Below are 14,441 nucleotides of genomic sequence, written 5' to 3' on the forward strand. Positions count from 1 at the left end.
CACATCCCAAGTTGATGACAGTGTATCTGTGTCCCTAACACTGTGATACTGAGGACTACCACACATCCTTCACAGCATTCCATGCATATGTCCATTCTATTATTCTTTGGCCTATGGGGGTGTTAAGGCAAACATTACTCAAGTCCCTGTTTGTGCATGCTTCATGTTGGTGTTTGACCAGGCTCCGTTGCAGTCATGTGTTGGACAGTAGTGTGTCTGTGTGTTTGCCATGTGTTTTATTGCCAGTACATCTGTGGGAGGTGTAGTTGGCACATGTTCCTCTTTGCAGGGACACCCATCCTGGTGTTTGTGTCATGCATCTGCACTTGGCACGTGCCATATGTCCTGTACTATTCCACAGTCGTATGCCTTCATGCACTACTACTGCATGTTACTGGCTGTGTGTATGTGGTACACATGGACATTGTGATGTTTGTCTTGACCTATTCCAATGCTAGAACGTAAACATCTGTCAATTAAGTCTTTTAAATCAAACTGTAACACTCATTCGTATTTTCAACATGACACTCATTAACACAGGAAGCTGGGATTAATAACATTTTATTACTGTGCAGCAGGAGGCAAAGGAGTATGCAGTCAAAGTTTAGACATTTGTTAAACTCTATACATGTTACATCTGTATGAGCATTCTGTATACTATCATCTTTTGCACACATTAATGATGTTGTCAGTCACAAGGCATTTACATTGCTAGAGTACAGAACATTGTATTCCTACAACAGTGCTCAGGTAATGCTTATTACATGTTTTCCCATGAGGATAGCCCAACCTTGAGACACATATTCAGTTAGACTGTACTTTGGTAAGTTCTGCTCTGACACGGTTCCAACACTGTTCATATTCAGTCCTCACTCCGTGTCCTACTAGGTTCCTGTGTCTCTCTGCTGAGCAGCTGTACTCTGTGTTACAGCTCACAACCCTATCCTCCTCAGTAGAAGGATGACAGATATACCTGTACATACATGTATTATTCTGTAACCGAGCAGATGACTAATGCTGACTGACATACACCTGCTGCACTGGTTACTGCTAGGGTTAGGGTTCAATCACACTGCAGCTACACTACAAGCAATTACATGCATGAGAAGCTGTACTGCTATATTGTCAGGTAGAATAATATGCATTATACACTATTAGCTTCTAAAGTTGCACGTCATATTATGTTTAAATATGTATTTTGCTAACATTCTCCCTCCTTTGATTGCTTCTACTCTATCCAGAGACATATACAACATTATTTCATTCCCTGGCGTCTTCCTCTGTGGAACGTTTAACTAGGCAGGTAATTTGATGTACATTGCAAGTAGGATTGCATCTTCTATTGACAAATACCACTACAGGTCTTGATCCATAGTCTCGGGTACAGGTATGTTGCCAGAGTCCCTGACTAATACTTACATGCACAGTATCCGCACTAGACACATGCTCCCAATATGAGCAGAACAACACAAATGGCATTCATGATATTCAGTATGACTGACCCCATCCACCCAATGGTTTGTGGAAATGGTTCGGCAGTGGGTTTGGGCCTGGTTCCGCCATGGATGACACCTGCTATATTACCTGTAGGTGGGCGTTGCTTTTGGTCTCTTCATGTGGTAGTTGGACACAGCGATCTTCTTCAGTAAGCGCGCACGTACCAATTCTCAGCGCCACGGTGCAGTCGTGCACTATTACATTTTGTGACACAACAGTTCTCATTGCATCCAGTTCATCAGTCACATGTTCAGGAGCGGGAAGTCACATTCATCCTTCCTCTGACAGTTTTTGATAACTTCCTCTGTTCCCTGATTGCTTTCACTACTCCAGAAGCTGGGGGTGTTCCAGCCCAGGTTGTGACGCTGTCACTGAAGTCCATATGAATCGGTATTCCTTTATCTCTTGCAGAGGACTGACATGTCAGAACAGCTTCCATTTCACCCACTGGATTAGTAGGTTTCCCGACTGTGTTCCCAGTTCTTCGAGCTATATGTGTTATAGTTCGTTTCGCACCCACAGGCAATTGTACAGTATGTCATGTGACTGGAGCCAGATAAACCAAATAACAACTGCCAGACCAATTCCCAGGTAACCATTGCTATGCTTATTTCCCACAAACAACATAACTATATTCTACTTTATTACTGATGCGGGTTACCTCTGCATGTAACAAATTCCTGTCTCTAACAGAGTACTGTTTATACAATTCAGGATGTTTCTGCACATCCTTCAACATTGTTCTCATGATGTTTCAATACAAATTAGGAATGGTGCTACAAGTAGTACTGTGATCTTTGGCTGTTATATGACATTTGTAAGACACAGTGATGTTACAAATACTCCCACCAACTGCAACTGTACCATGTTTATGATAACATACAATTCCTTTTTGTGTAACAGGTAAGTACATTGCCACGTTGTCCTGTGATCTCACAGAACCTGTATCAAAGTGTAGATATTCACAAGTCTCAATCTATCCCCAAGGGGACCACATGCATCGGAAGTCCTCCATATGATGTAGGTATGGCAGTACAAACACAGCAATTTAAAGTGTTCCTGGTCTCTATATGCACACGCATCATGCCTAGGTATCTGTTGAGGTGTGGAAGACACTCTGTGGCCAGTTCATCACGTATCAGTATTTGTATCCGTGTAGTTATATGCAGGTGAGGTCCCGGAAATTGTAACGTAAACACAAACATGGTTAATAGGTGTATAATCATTAGGACAGCAAACATAAATGTCTTTGGGGTTGCTTTGTATTGTTATACAGTCTTCGCCGGGTGATTCGGGCTCTTTGGTATATCAGCTACAAGATGTCAATCAGACTTGATATCCTTTACCAGTTTGGGAAATGTGAGGTGGACCCAGGACGACCTCTCTGCAAACTTTACTGCGGTAGGCGTTGCCAACAGTACCCGGTACAGACATTCGCACTGTCCACTTGGCAATAATGTTCTTTGGATAACAGTGACATACACACAGGATACTGGTGTCAGCTATGCTTCCGTCTTCGTTTGCTCTTATCTGTAACAGACTTTAACTGAGGAACAGTGTTACTAGTTAACAATCCTCTCATGTCACCTACTACTGAGTCATCGACCTCCGGCTCTGCAGGCATGACAGCTTTCCACTCTGGCACATGATATGCCATTCCACATACTACTTCGAAGTGGGTGCAGCACTTTACATTTGGAACTGTTGTCATGCTCAGCAATGCTAGAGGTAGACAGCTCATGTAACTCGTCTGGATGTCACCCACCAAACTCCTCTACTTATTTCTCGGGATCCCATTCTGCGGCGGCAGCAGTCGTGCTGAGTGTGGGTTGTACATGCAATTGACATTCATGGTAATAGGAAGTAATCCCCCAGGTAGCGTGATTGTCTGGTTAACTACATGTGTTCTATTGTCACTGTAGCTTCTTTACAGCATGCCAGATCTAGGGATACTTAATTTTACTGGCACCTTTGCCACTGCTGCTGCATCCGGATTAATGGTTGGGAATGCTTCTACCCATTTTGATTATATATATGTGTAATCGCTAAACAGTCTTTGTTCCCTTCACATTTATGCAGATGTATGAATTCCATACAAATAGCACGGAACGGTTAGGGTGGTGTAGGTAAACTCACTCCCTTCGGTTTAAATACTCCCTGTGCATGATATCTACGGCAAATGTGACACGCTGCTCATGAGGTTTGTATGTGGTTCGTAATTCCGTATGTTAGGGGTATTCTGTTAACCAAATGTACCATCCCCCCTGTTGAGACATGTCTGTACCCATGGCTCCACAAAGCCGCATATCTGAATATATTAGACGTTAATATTGGCTTTCTCACTGTGGATATGTGCAGTCCGTGTTCAAGGATTGCTCCTCGTCATAACCACGTCGGCTTTTCTGCTTTCGTAGTTGCTGTTTGCATTGTTTGTACAGTTTCTACATCTAAACAGTCTGAGGTTTGTCATTCCTCATTCACACAGACACTTTCCAACTGTGACGCTGCTTGTTTTGCAGGTGCATGAGCTCATGCCTCAACTTTCCTACTGTTATCCTGTTGCTTTCTATTCCCTGCACATTTACAATTACCTACTTCAGTGGGTAACTGCATGTAGTCTAATGCATTCAGGTTCGTATGCGCATGATTAATCGGTTTACTGGTGGATGTTATCATTCCCCTATTCTTCCACTGCTGCTCATAAACATGCACTGCACAGACAACAGAATGACTATCGGGACATATGTCCACACATCATTTTTCCGCTACAGTACAAGCACGTGTTAAAGCTATCTATTCTGCTGCTTGAGCAGACACGTTATGCTGCAGGGTTTGGCCGTCTACAATGTCATTATCAATAACTACTGCATAAACTACTTCATTCGTTCCTGTAGGACTCTGTCTACATGATCCGTACACATTAACTGTCACCTCTGCATCATCTAAGGGTATATCAGTGTTATCATGTCTGTGTGTAGTTATTTAATCCATTTCGTATAGGCTACTGTGTGATGTGCCATACACAGGTGTCAGACGTGACGTTGATAGGTTTCGTGTTGTACAACGTTCAATCACCATGTGAGGTTGACTCAGTGGTATGGTCAGACATGACAAATGTGTAGCACGAGTCAGGAATTCTATCTTCTCTTGCAGCAGATTGATCGCAACTGCATGACACATTCTCACAGTGAGAGGGTGGTCTAGTAACATTCGGCGGGGGCCTGTACTGCCATGGGTGCTACAACAACTGCCTGTACACAATGTGGCACTGACCATGCCACAGTGTCCAACTGCAATGAGTAGTCATCTATTTAGCGTTGCTTACTTCCCTGCTGTTGCATCAAGACTGACGTCATATATCTCCGCTTACAATCTACGGTCTGACAACATGTGTTATGATTATTCACGAGACCTACTACAGCTGTTAAGGCTATCAATCATTCTAGTCTGCATAACGCTGTTTCTGCTACTGTAATCCGGTGTACTATGTGTTGTGCTGCCATAGGTGTATTAAAGGTTAAGGCAAACAATACAGCGGATTCCACAGCATTGTTTGGTATCCAGATTTAACATGTGTTAGTCGCCCTAGACACGACATCATTCCCTTCTTGTTAGTTGGCTTGGGTGCTTATTATATTGCTACCTTCCTATCGTCATGTGATGTTCTACCCTACTTGGATACCAGATATGCCAGGTAATTGACCTGTATTCTCTGTAGTTGCAATTTATGCTTGCTTACTTTATGTCCCTGTTCTGCTGATTATCTCAATAATGCTATTGTATCTTCCATACATTGCTGCTGGGTAGGGGCCGCAAGCAGAATATCATCCAATTAAAGTGGAGCTTGACTGGCCCCGGGTGGAGTTGACACCGAATGTAGCTAGCCACCCCTGTGAGAATATCGTTGTACTTTCACAGTAGCCCCGCGATAGCCGGGTATGGCTGTATCTGTCACCCTGACTGTACAAGCAAAGCAATACGAACTATGTGGATGTATAGGTATTGCAAAGTAAGCATAGCTTATATGTACCACGGTAAGATACTTCTGTGGCATGTTCATAGCATTGAATATAGTGTGTGGGTCTGGCACCAACGCTACCCTAAGTATTCTTACATTATTTACAGCTTATACATACTGTACCATCCGCCATTCCCCTTTTGGTTTCCGATCAGGAGATACAGGGGTATTGCATGGTGAATAGTGGTTACTTTGTGGATGGGGAATTCCCTCTCTGACTTTGCAGATATCTTCTGGTGTCCACGGTCTATACGCTACGGGGGTTGGGTCCTGGCCTTCCTGTCCTGCATGATGGTTCGGTACTTCAATTAATTGACAGATATCCTCACTCTGTTTTAGTACTGTGTTCTTACTTGGGTGTCCCTAGGTATGTTACGTGTTCGGGATGTGGTTTCAATAGCTTCTATTACATTTGTTCGTTGTGCTACCTCTGTTGCCACAGGATAACGTGTGGGGACTAGCCTGCCCTCCCGCTTAATATCCTGCATGTGGTATCTGAGGTGGTAGGGTGTTGTGGGGGGTGGTCGGTACTACTGTATTATGATCTTCTCTGTGTACGTATGATGCTTAGCCATTTGTAGTGTTCTATTTCCCTCCGTACACTACCTCAGTCCACCGATGTGCATGACGGATACCCAATTGTCGCTGTTTTGTCGCCTGCACATCTTAGGGCTGCCACCTTTTACAATGCACAATGTGGGACATTAGTGTTCGGAACGTGTAATTTGCCTGGAAAATGCATACCCACGGCCAGTACATAGGACAGGTATTCACGTTTTGCCAGGAGAGCGACCAATTGTTGTAGCATTTCAGTTGCTTATTCTGTTTATTATTATATTTTGCTGTTCCACATACAAATTTACTGTTTTACGCTACCATCTTGATATATATCTGGGAAATGTTTGTCCTGAGATATCAGGACATTTGACATTTGTTCGGTTTATTTACAGGACACGACTGGCCAGAGGGCATATCCCTCTCAGGGTGGAACAGGTGTTTACCTTGGAACATATGCATCAAATTTTCAGGGATTACAATGTTTCAGTAACGATATGTTGCCTAATATACCATCAATGTCATATTTATTACCCCATTTTGCTGCGTAACTCACAATTATGTGCTCTCTGCGATTGCATATTCTTCACGTCACCCGTCAAACGCGGATCACATGATCTGTTGCTTCGATAATCTCCCATATCCTCTACACGACTGCTACGTAACCTTCTGTCATAACACGTGTGTCTCCTTCCCTGTATCCACTGTAGTGTCTGCAATCACTATTTACTCTGCTGTGTGTTCCCCTGACCTATGTTCAGATTTAACAGTATGTGGGTAGGTCTTCGACCCGATATCACTACTGTTAACAGAAACACAATGTAGTCTGGTCCCTGATCTACAATAGACACAAAGAGGCAGACACTCCTTACCTGGGCCTCCTGTTTAAGGCTGCACGTTTTCTTCTTGGGATCCAGTTTTCCGCTTTTCAGCCACAGATCAGACAGTAAACAGCCTCTTTACACACAACAATTCAGTCGGAGGTCTTTTCATTCAAGAAGAACCATTTATGCATATTCTCCAGCGTACATGTCTAACCAGCCATGCACTCTGACCTGTAGCTTACCAAGGGAATTCCGGATTACAAGGATCACAATGTGAAATAAGTTGTTACAACCAGACTGTAGTTATCAGTAGGCTTTTCTAAGTGACAGCCGATAACACAGGAGGCTCGGGTTCGGAACGTTTTAGTAGTGTACACAGGCAGGCTAAATAATATACAGTCCAAGTATGAGAGTTTTGTCTGACTCTATACAGTAAGCAGTTTCTTTATATAGTGTTTACAATCAGCTTTTGCCCACCTTACTGACGTGGTCGATCACAAGGCATTTCCATCACTATGGTCCGCAATAGTCTATACATACGTGGGTGCTGGGGTCGTGCTTTTAAATTGTTTTCTCATGGGAATAACACAGCCTTGCAAGGCACCTTGTACATTACAGTATCCTTTTGTGATTGTAGCTGTTTCAAGGACCCTAGACTGTTACGATACAGTGGACAGTTAATTTCTTAATACGTTGCTTTGTCTCTCTGGTAGGGAGTTGTACTGCTATCTTCGATTGAGCTCACAAGGCCATCCTCCTCTGGGGAAGGAGTGCTGTTATGCATGTACATACATTTATTGTTCTGTAACCCAGCAAATAATTAATGATGACAGACATGAGCCTGCTGTCCTGCTTACTGCCAGGTTCAGAATTCCATCACAGTACAGCTTAGCTTCACCAATTACATGCAGGCTTAGTTCTACTGCCATATTGTGCGGTACAATTCAATACATTATATAGTATTTAGAGTGTAAACTGGAACTTCATATGTGTTTCTATATATTTTACGAACAACATCCATCCAGCCATATGCATGTTGTTCCGTCCTTTACCTTGACCGTGTGTATTTGTCCGTCCAGCCACGCTAATCTCCACATGTGATGTCCCAGTTTCCCCTTCTTTGCCTGTAGCACCCTGTTAGGACGTCCTGTGTGGTAGGCACCTGTTCCGCTATATGTGATCGACTTCACTGCAAAGATAATCATCGATGCGGTGGTCCAACGACCCAACTTGTCCACATGTGTACACTTATGTGCACCGTGTCGTATGCAAACCTAGATGGTTTGGACGGGTACATACTACATGCCGGATGTACACATTCTGCTGACACATTCACATGCAGCCATTTACATATCTGTACCTGCGGTGGGTTGGTGACATGTGGGGTACGTATTTGCCCGCGTGGCATTGCCTAACACAAACTTCTTACCACAGTTCAGGTATGCACATTGTGTGTGGTTGTATAGCTGCACACGGATGCTAGCAGGTTTGGGTGCAGGGGTATACATGGGTGTGACTGACATGTACAATGAGGCTATTGTGTAGTACATCCGAATGCATGGGTTCTGCTTCTGGATATTACACTTCATCATACACCATCCAGTGTATGCAACAGAGACGTTGCTGGGTCTGGGATATGTTGCTATGCACATGTTTGCCTGTGTTTGAGGTATCTTGCTTCCTTACTGTTGTTATGTCAGCACAGCTACCCGGCTATGTACTGTCACTACTGCTTGTGACCATTATGGTTGGCACCTTTTCCAATGCCCATAGTGGGGCATGTTATGTGGACACTTCGAATTTGCAGGACTACACATACCCAGGGCTAGTGCAGTTGACAGAACTTCACTTGTTTGCCATACTATGAGCTTATTCTGTAAGCGTTTGGGTTCCTTATTTATTTTCTTATGCCATGTCTGTGTTCCATATCGTAATGTATATGTTTTATGCTACTATTTACATGTATATTGCGGGAATTTGCGTGGCAGGGGATCGGAGGTCATTTTCCATTTTTACGATTGTTGCAGGGACACGACTGTCCAATCAGGGACTGTCCATGGCACATTGGGACAGCAGGTAACCCTGGTGACCATGCCCATGTCGCTACTGGGGTTTCCACCTTTTCCATTTTCCGATCTGGGATATTTCCGGGACTCACATCTGACTTTACAGGCCGACACATACAAACGGTCACTAAATCGCATAGAAATTCACTTGTTTGCCTAAATAATATGCTTATTATTGTGGCAATTTCCTTGCTTATTCTGTTTATTGTGTCATTTAGGTATTTCTGTTACAGAAATAACCAATTCATGCTACCATTACATTAAATACGGGATATCATTGTGTCCTACAATCGTAGCACATCAGCCATTTCTAATACGTTTTTTCGGGACACAACTGTCCATGGAGAGACTGCCCCAACCACAGTGGGACAGGTGGTGACCTTAGTCGCTGCTCCTATGTCGGTGCGGCGCACTGACATGCGGCTGTACACCTTCTCTGAGTGTAAACACTGACAGTGCATTGCGGGACGAACGCGGTCTTATGCGTATCCTTTGCTCCTTGGACGGGTACACTTATGCCTTCGTGGCTTCTATTTGCTTCTCCGTTAATTTGGGACGGGGACTATGTTGCATACTGTACGTGCGTTTCATTCTGCACAGGACCTGGCTGCTGCCATTACTATTGTGGGCGGACCGTGGCTGTCAGCACATTAGGTTGCTCACCTCATGCCGGCTTAGACACGCCTCCAGACGCATCCTACCTGGGCTCGCTCACGTACACTACGCACGTGTCTGTGATTCCGGTGCACTCTCAGTAATATGTATATGGCGCTACTGCGCCGGATATTCCATGCACCGCCGGCGCAGGCCTTACGCCGGACTTGCGCCGAGCTTCATGAATCCTGGGGACTGTCTATAAAGCTTTGGACATGTCTAGGACAAGAGAAGGAATGTAAGACCATTAAATTGAGTGAATCGAAAGAGTAATGTATCCTTGAAGGTGAATAGCCGAGGTACCAGATGGTATAACTAAAAACATTGGTGTTTAAATCTGGTGCCTAGTGTGCTGTTTTAAAGTTTTATTTTACTTAAGGTTAACAATCTGGTTTCAGTACTGTGACCTGAATAAAAAATATTTTGAGAATGTAAAAGTAGTTAGTTACTTATTACATGATGCACCATTAGTTTTCAATTGAAGTTTCACAGTATTTTAGTCAAATAAAATAATAAGGGGAAAAAGTAATAAATCCAACAAGAGGAACAAATGCTTCACCAGTTTTAGCAGCAAAATCACCACAACCAAGGTAATAATCAAACAAGAAAGATACTGGTAAAGCAAACCAAGGCCAAATACAAGCATGTAGGAGCAAGGCACAGGATAAAAGTTAAAACATTTATTGTAAGTGCTTACATGGCTACTATTGCCGCTTCATCAGACAATACTAAGCCAATCCCATACACACTATTTAGACAAACATGAACCAATAGATTGTAGCATACAATTAATAAGATCATCTGATAAATCATTAAAAGATTTTATCATTAAAAAATGCAATCATAATTGAAAGAAAACTTGAACATATCAAGAAATCATAATCAAATTTTTTTTACCTAGACACGCTCTTCTTTAGCACAGGTTGGATACAAATTTTATCATTCAGCCCTTTACACCTTTATTGCCTCTCATTCAAATTATCCACTTTAACTCTCAAGTTTCAACTTTATTCTTGATGTCGCCCCCCCCCCATGCACTTTCAGCTACTACCTCAATAACAATGAATTTAAAATTATGTTCCTTACCATGGTTAATAACATGTTTAGCTCATGCATTTGTGCATATAGAATTATTAATGTGATAAATATGTTCTCTAACATGATTGTGTAACCGTCGGTCAGTTTTACCTATAAAAAACCCGAGCAGACTTGACACACAGCTAGATAAACAAGATGACATGTGTCACAAGTTGCTCTCACCATAAACCTTAGTCACTTGTCTGTGTCAGGATGTAAAAACTCACTGCTGCTATCTAGTTACATAATTTGCACCTGGAACATGGTAAAGTACCTTGAGGAGCAATATGTCTAACAACCTCACTATAAGTCCTGGGGTACCAAAGCATTATTTTTAAAATTTTCTTATTTTTGTACACAAAACTTGGTACATTCCCAACTAAAGAACTAACAATGGTATCATTGTTAAATATCTGCCAATTGCTCCTAATCACATTTTCTATTTGTTTTATGTTACTAGAATGTATCAAAGATACGCATAAACAATCATTCTGCCTACTTACTTCCCATGGGCCCTCTGAGTCAAAAGGCCTACTTTGGGTCTTCCTCAAGGATGACACACTCTTCAAAATTACATCTACCTCTTGACTGTTGTACCCCCTTTTTACAAATCTGGCTTGAATTTCAGACATTTCATTCATAAAATCAGTTTCAGTCACATTAAGCCTAAAAACTCGCAGACGCTGACTCTTAACAATGTTGCGATAAATGTGTGGGGGTTGCATACTTCTCCTATAGACATAGTTGTTGCTATAGCAATTTTTTCTGAAGGTCCTTGTGGAAAAGTTACCCTCAGTTGTTCTAAATATTGTTACATGCAAGAAAACTAGCGACATTCTAGAAAAATTCAAAACAATTTTACAAAAGACGTGGTAGAATTTAAATATTGATGATATTTAGCTAGGGAATCTTCATCCCCAACCCATAGCCAAAAGCGGTCATCCACGAACCTCCGATAAGAAATCACCTGTTTAAAAGTCCTCAGTATATACCTGTCTTCCCAATGAGCCATTACGATATTAGTGTAGCTGTTGACGCTAGATGTCCCCATATCTACTCCTTTCTGTTGTATATAAATAGAATCCTTAAACATAAATATATTATTCTCAAGAATTATTTCCATAAACAAACACATTAACTCAATAAAAGCACCATCAAAATGACTACACTTACATAGGTATTCCCGTACCATATCAATACCAACATCATTGGGTAGACAAATAAATAAAGATTGCATGTCCAAAGTTATAAGACTATATGCAGTACTTTGTTGTTCACCCAATACAAAAGCGTATAAATCATTCAAAAAATTGTTTGCATCATTTAACGCATATATATTCTCTTTTAACACTCATCTTAAGTGCTTTTCAACAAAAATGGATAACATTTCAGTACACCATCTTCTACCAGACACTATTGGTCTGAAGGGTGGCTTATAGGGATCTGTATGTACTATTGGTAAACCTTGTAAAGTGGGAATAAGGGGTTTCTCACAGGTAAGATATTTAAATAGATCCATGCTGATGTTACGACCCAATAAACAATCAAAAAGACTGTTATTAACTCTTAACACTATGGTATGTAATTGGGGTGCAGAAAGTTCAACGTACATTTCAGCATCACTTAGCATTTGTAACACAATTATAAAAAGTCCTCTTCATTACTAACACGGGGCTCTCTTTATCTGCAGGTCTAATAGCAATAGTGTTATCAGTACATAGCGTCTTAAGTGCACACTGTTCATCAATACTCAAATTATAATAAATTTTACCCATATTTCTCTTAGTAAATAGAAAAAAAAAATAGGTTGTTAGACATGTTGCTCCTCAAGTTACTTTACCATGTTCCAGTTGCAATTGGTGTAACTATTTAGATAGCAACAGTGAGTTTTTACATCCTGACACGGGCAAGTGACTAAGGTTTATGGTGAGAGTGACTTGTGACACATGTCATCTTGTTTATCTAGCTGTGTGTCAAGTCTGCTTGAGTTTTTATATAGGTAAAACTGACTGAAGGTTACATGATCATGTTAGAGAGCATATTTATTACATTAATAATTCTATATGCACAAATGCCTTAGTTAAACATGTTGTTATCCATGTAAAATTTCAAAGGTGCCAATATGAGCAAGTAGCTGCACCATAAGCCCAACACATGAAACAAAATGCTCACAAAGAGTATGTTACGCCAGTCTCTTTATTGTTAAGCACTTTCTTCCCCAGTATACACATCGGGAACTTCATCAGAACAAGAAACAGAAGAAATTACATTGCTCCAAGTCAACACCCTTTATATGCAATGAAACAATCAATTAATCAATTATTCACCCACAATTTTAAAGACATAAACACTAAAAACTAAAAACCTTTGTACTTTAAATATACACACAAAAAACTTTAGAAAATGTTCAATTTGACATTATTAAAAATAATATATTATACAAAATACAATAAAAATTCAGAGATTTTAAGCTCTTTTTCTTTTCTGAACAGGAACCAGGGAAATATGGTCGTTTAACCCTGGTTCAGCAGTGGCATGTAATCTAATAATCCAATAAAACTTTCTAAGATCAACCTGAAGCTCCCACCAACCATCTCTAAAATTCCTTGGGACAACTTCTAAAATGCCAAACTTAAATCTTGTATTGCCCTCACATACTAGTGTGTGCCTATGCAATGCATTATTTACATTCCCCTTATGCCTATGTTGTTATCCATGGCAGGGAACCTAGTTTTAAATTCATGGTTATTGAGGTAGTAGCTAAAAGTGCAGGGGGGTGACATCAAGAATAAAGTTGAAACATATGAGTTAAAGTGGATAATTGCAATAAGAGGCAATAAAGGTAAAGGTTTGAATGACAAAATTTGTATGAAACCTGTGCTAAAGAATAGAGTGTTTAGGTAATAAAACATAATTTTAATGTCTTGATAAGTTCAAGTTTTGTTTTATGTTAGTATTTTTTTAATGATAAAATCTTTTAATGATTTATCACATGATCTTATTAATTGTTTGCTACCATCTATTGGTTCATGTTTATTTATTTGATTTATTTATTCTACATTTGTTGACCGGGATTGTCTGACTGAGCTGAAGAGCCCATTTTCAGCAGAGGCCCGAGAAGAAAAGCTCCAACATATTATATAATTTCCATTATAAATTAGCATTAAACAGTTTGTTTAAATACTGTGTATAGGATTGACTTAGTATTGTCTGATGAAGTGGCAATAGTAGCCGTGAAAGCGCTCACAATAAAAGTTTTAACATTTATCCTGTGCCTTGCTGGTACATGCTTGTATTTGGCCTTGGTTTGCTTTACCAGTATCTTTTTTATTTGGTTATTGCCTTGGTTGCGGTGATTTTTGCTGTTAAAACTGGTGAAGCTTTGGTTCCTCTTGTTGGATTTATTACTTTTTTCCCCTGTTTACTTCTACAAGAAGAGGTTACCGTGGCAAAAAGAATCCACAGTGCTATAAAACTTGACTATGTACCTGAAGGTGAGACATGGAGATTTGGCAATATTACTGAAAAACTATCTCAGTACCTTAATATGAACACTAACCTGTTGTTAAGTTAGAAAGCCTCCACCTCTACTGACATTGATGCTGGTGAGGATTTTGAGATGTCTAGTATGAGTAGAGAAATTCTCCAGCTACAAGAGAATATTTTTAAACTTAAAACTTCAAATACAGCGCTACCATTTTGAGGCTTGTCTTGAGCTTCGGATTGTACCCAGAGCTTTAAGAATATTAA

This window comes from Protopterus annectens, chromosome 1.part1 (assembly GCF_019279795.1).
Source record: "Protopterus annectens isolate FY-2018-M chromosome 1.part1, PAN1.0, whole genome shotgun sequence".
In the NCBI taxonomy this organism is placed as follows: Eukaryota; Metazoa; Chordata; order Ceratodontiformes; family Protopteridae; genus Protopterus; species Protopterus annectens.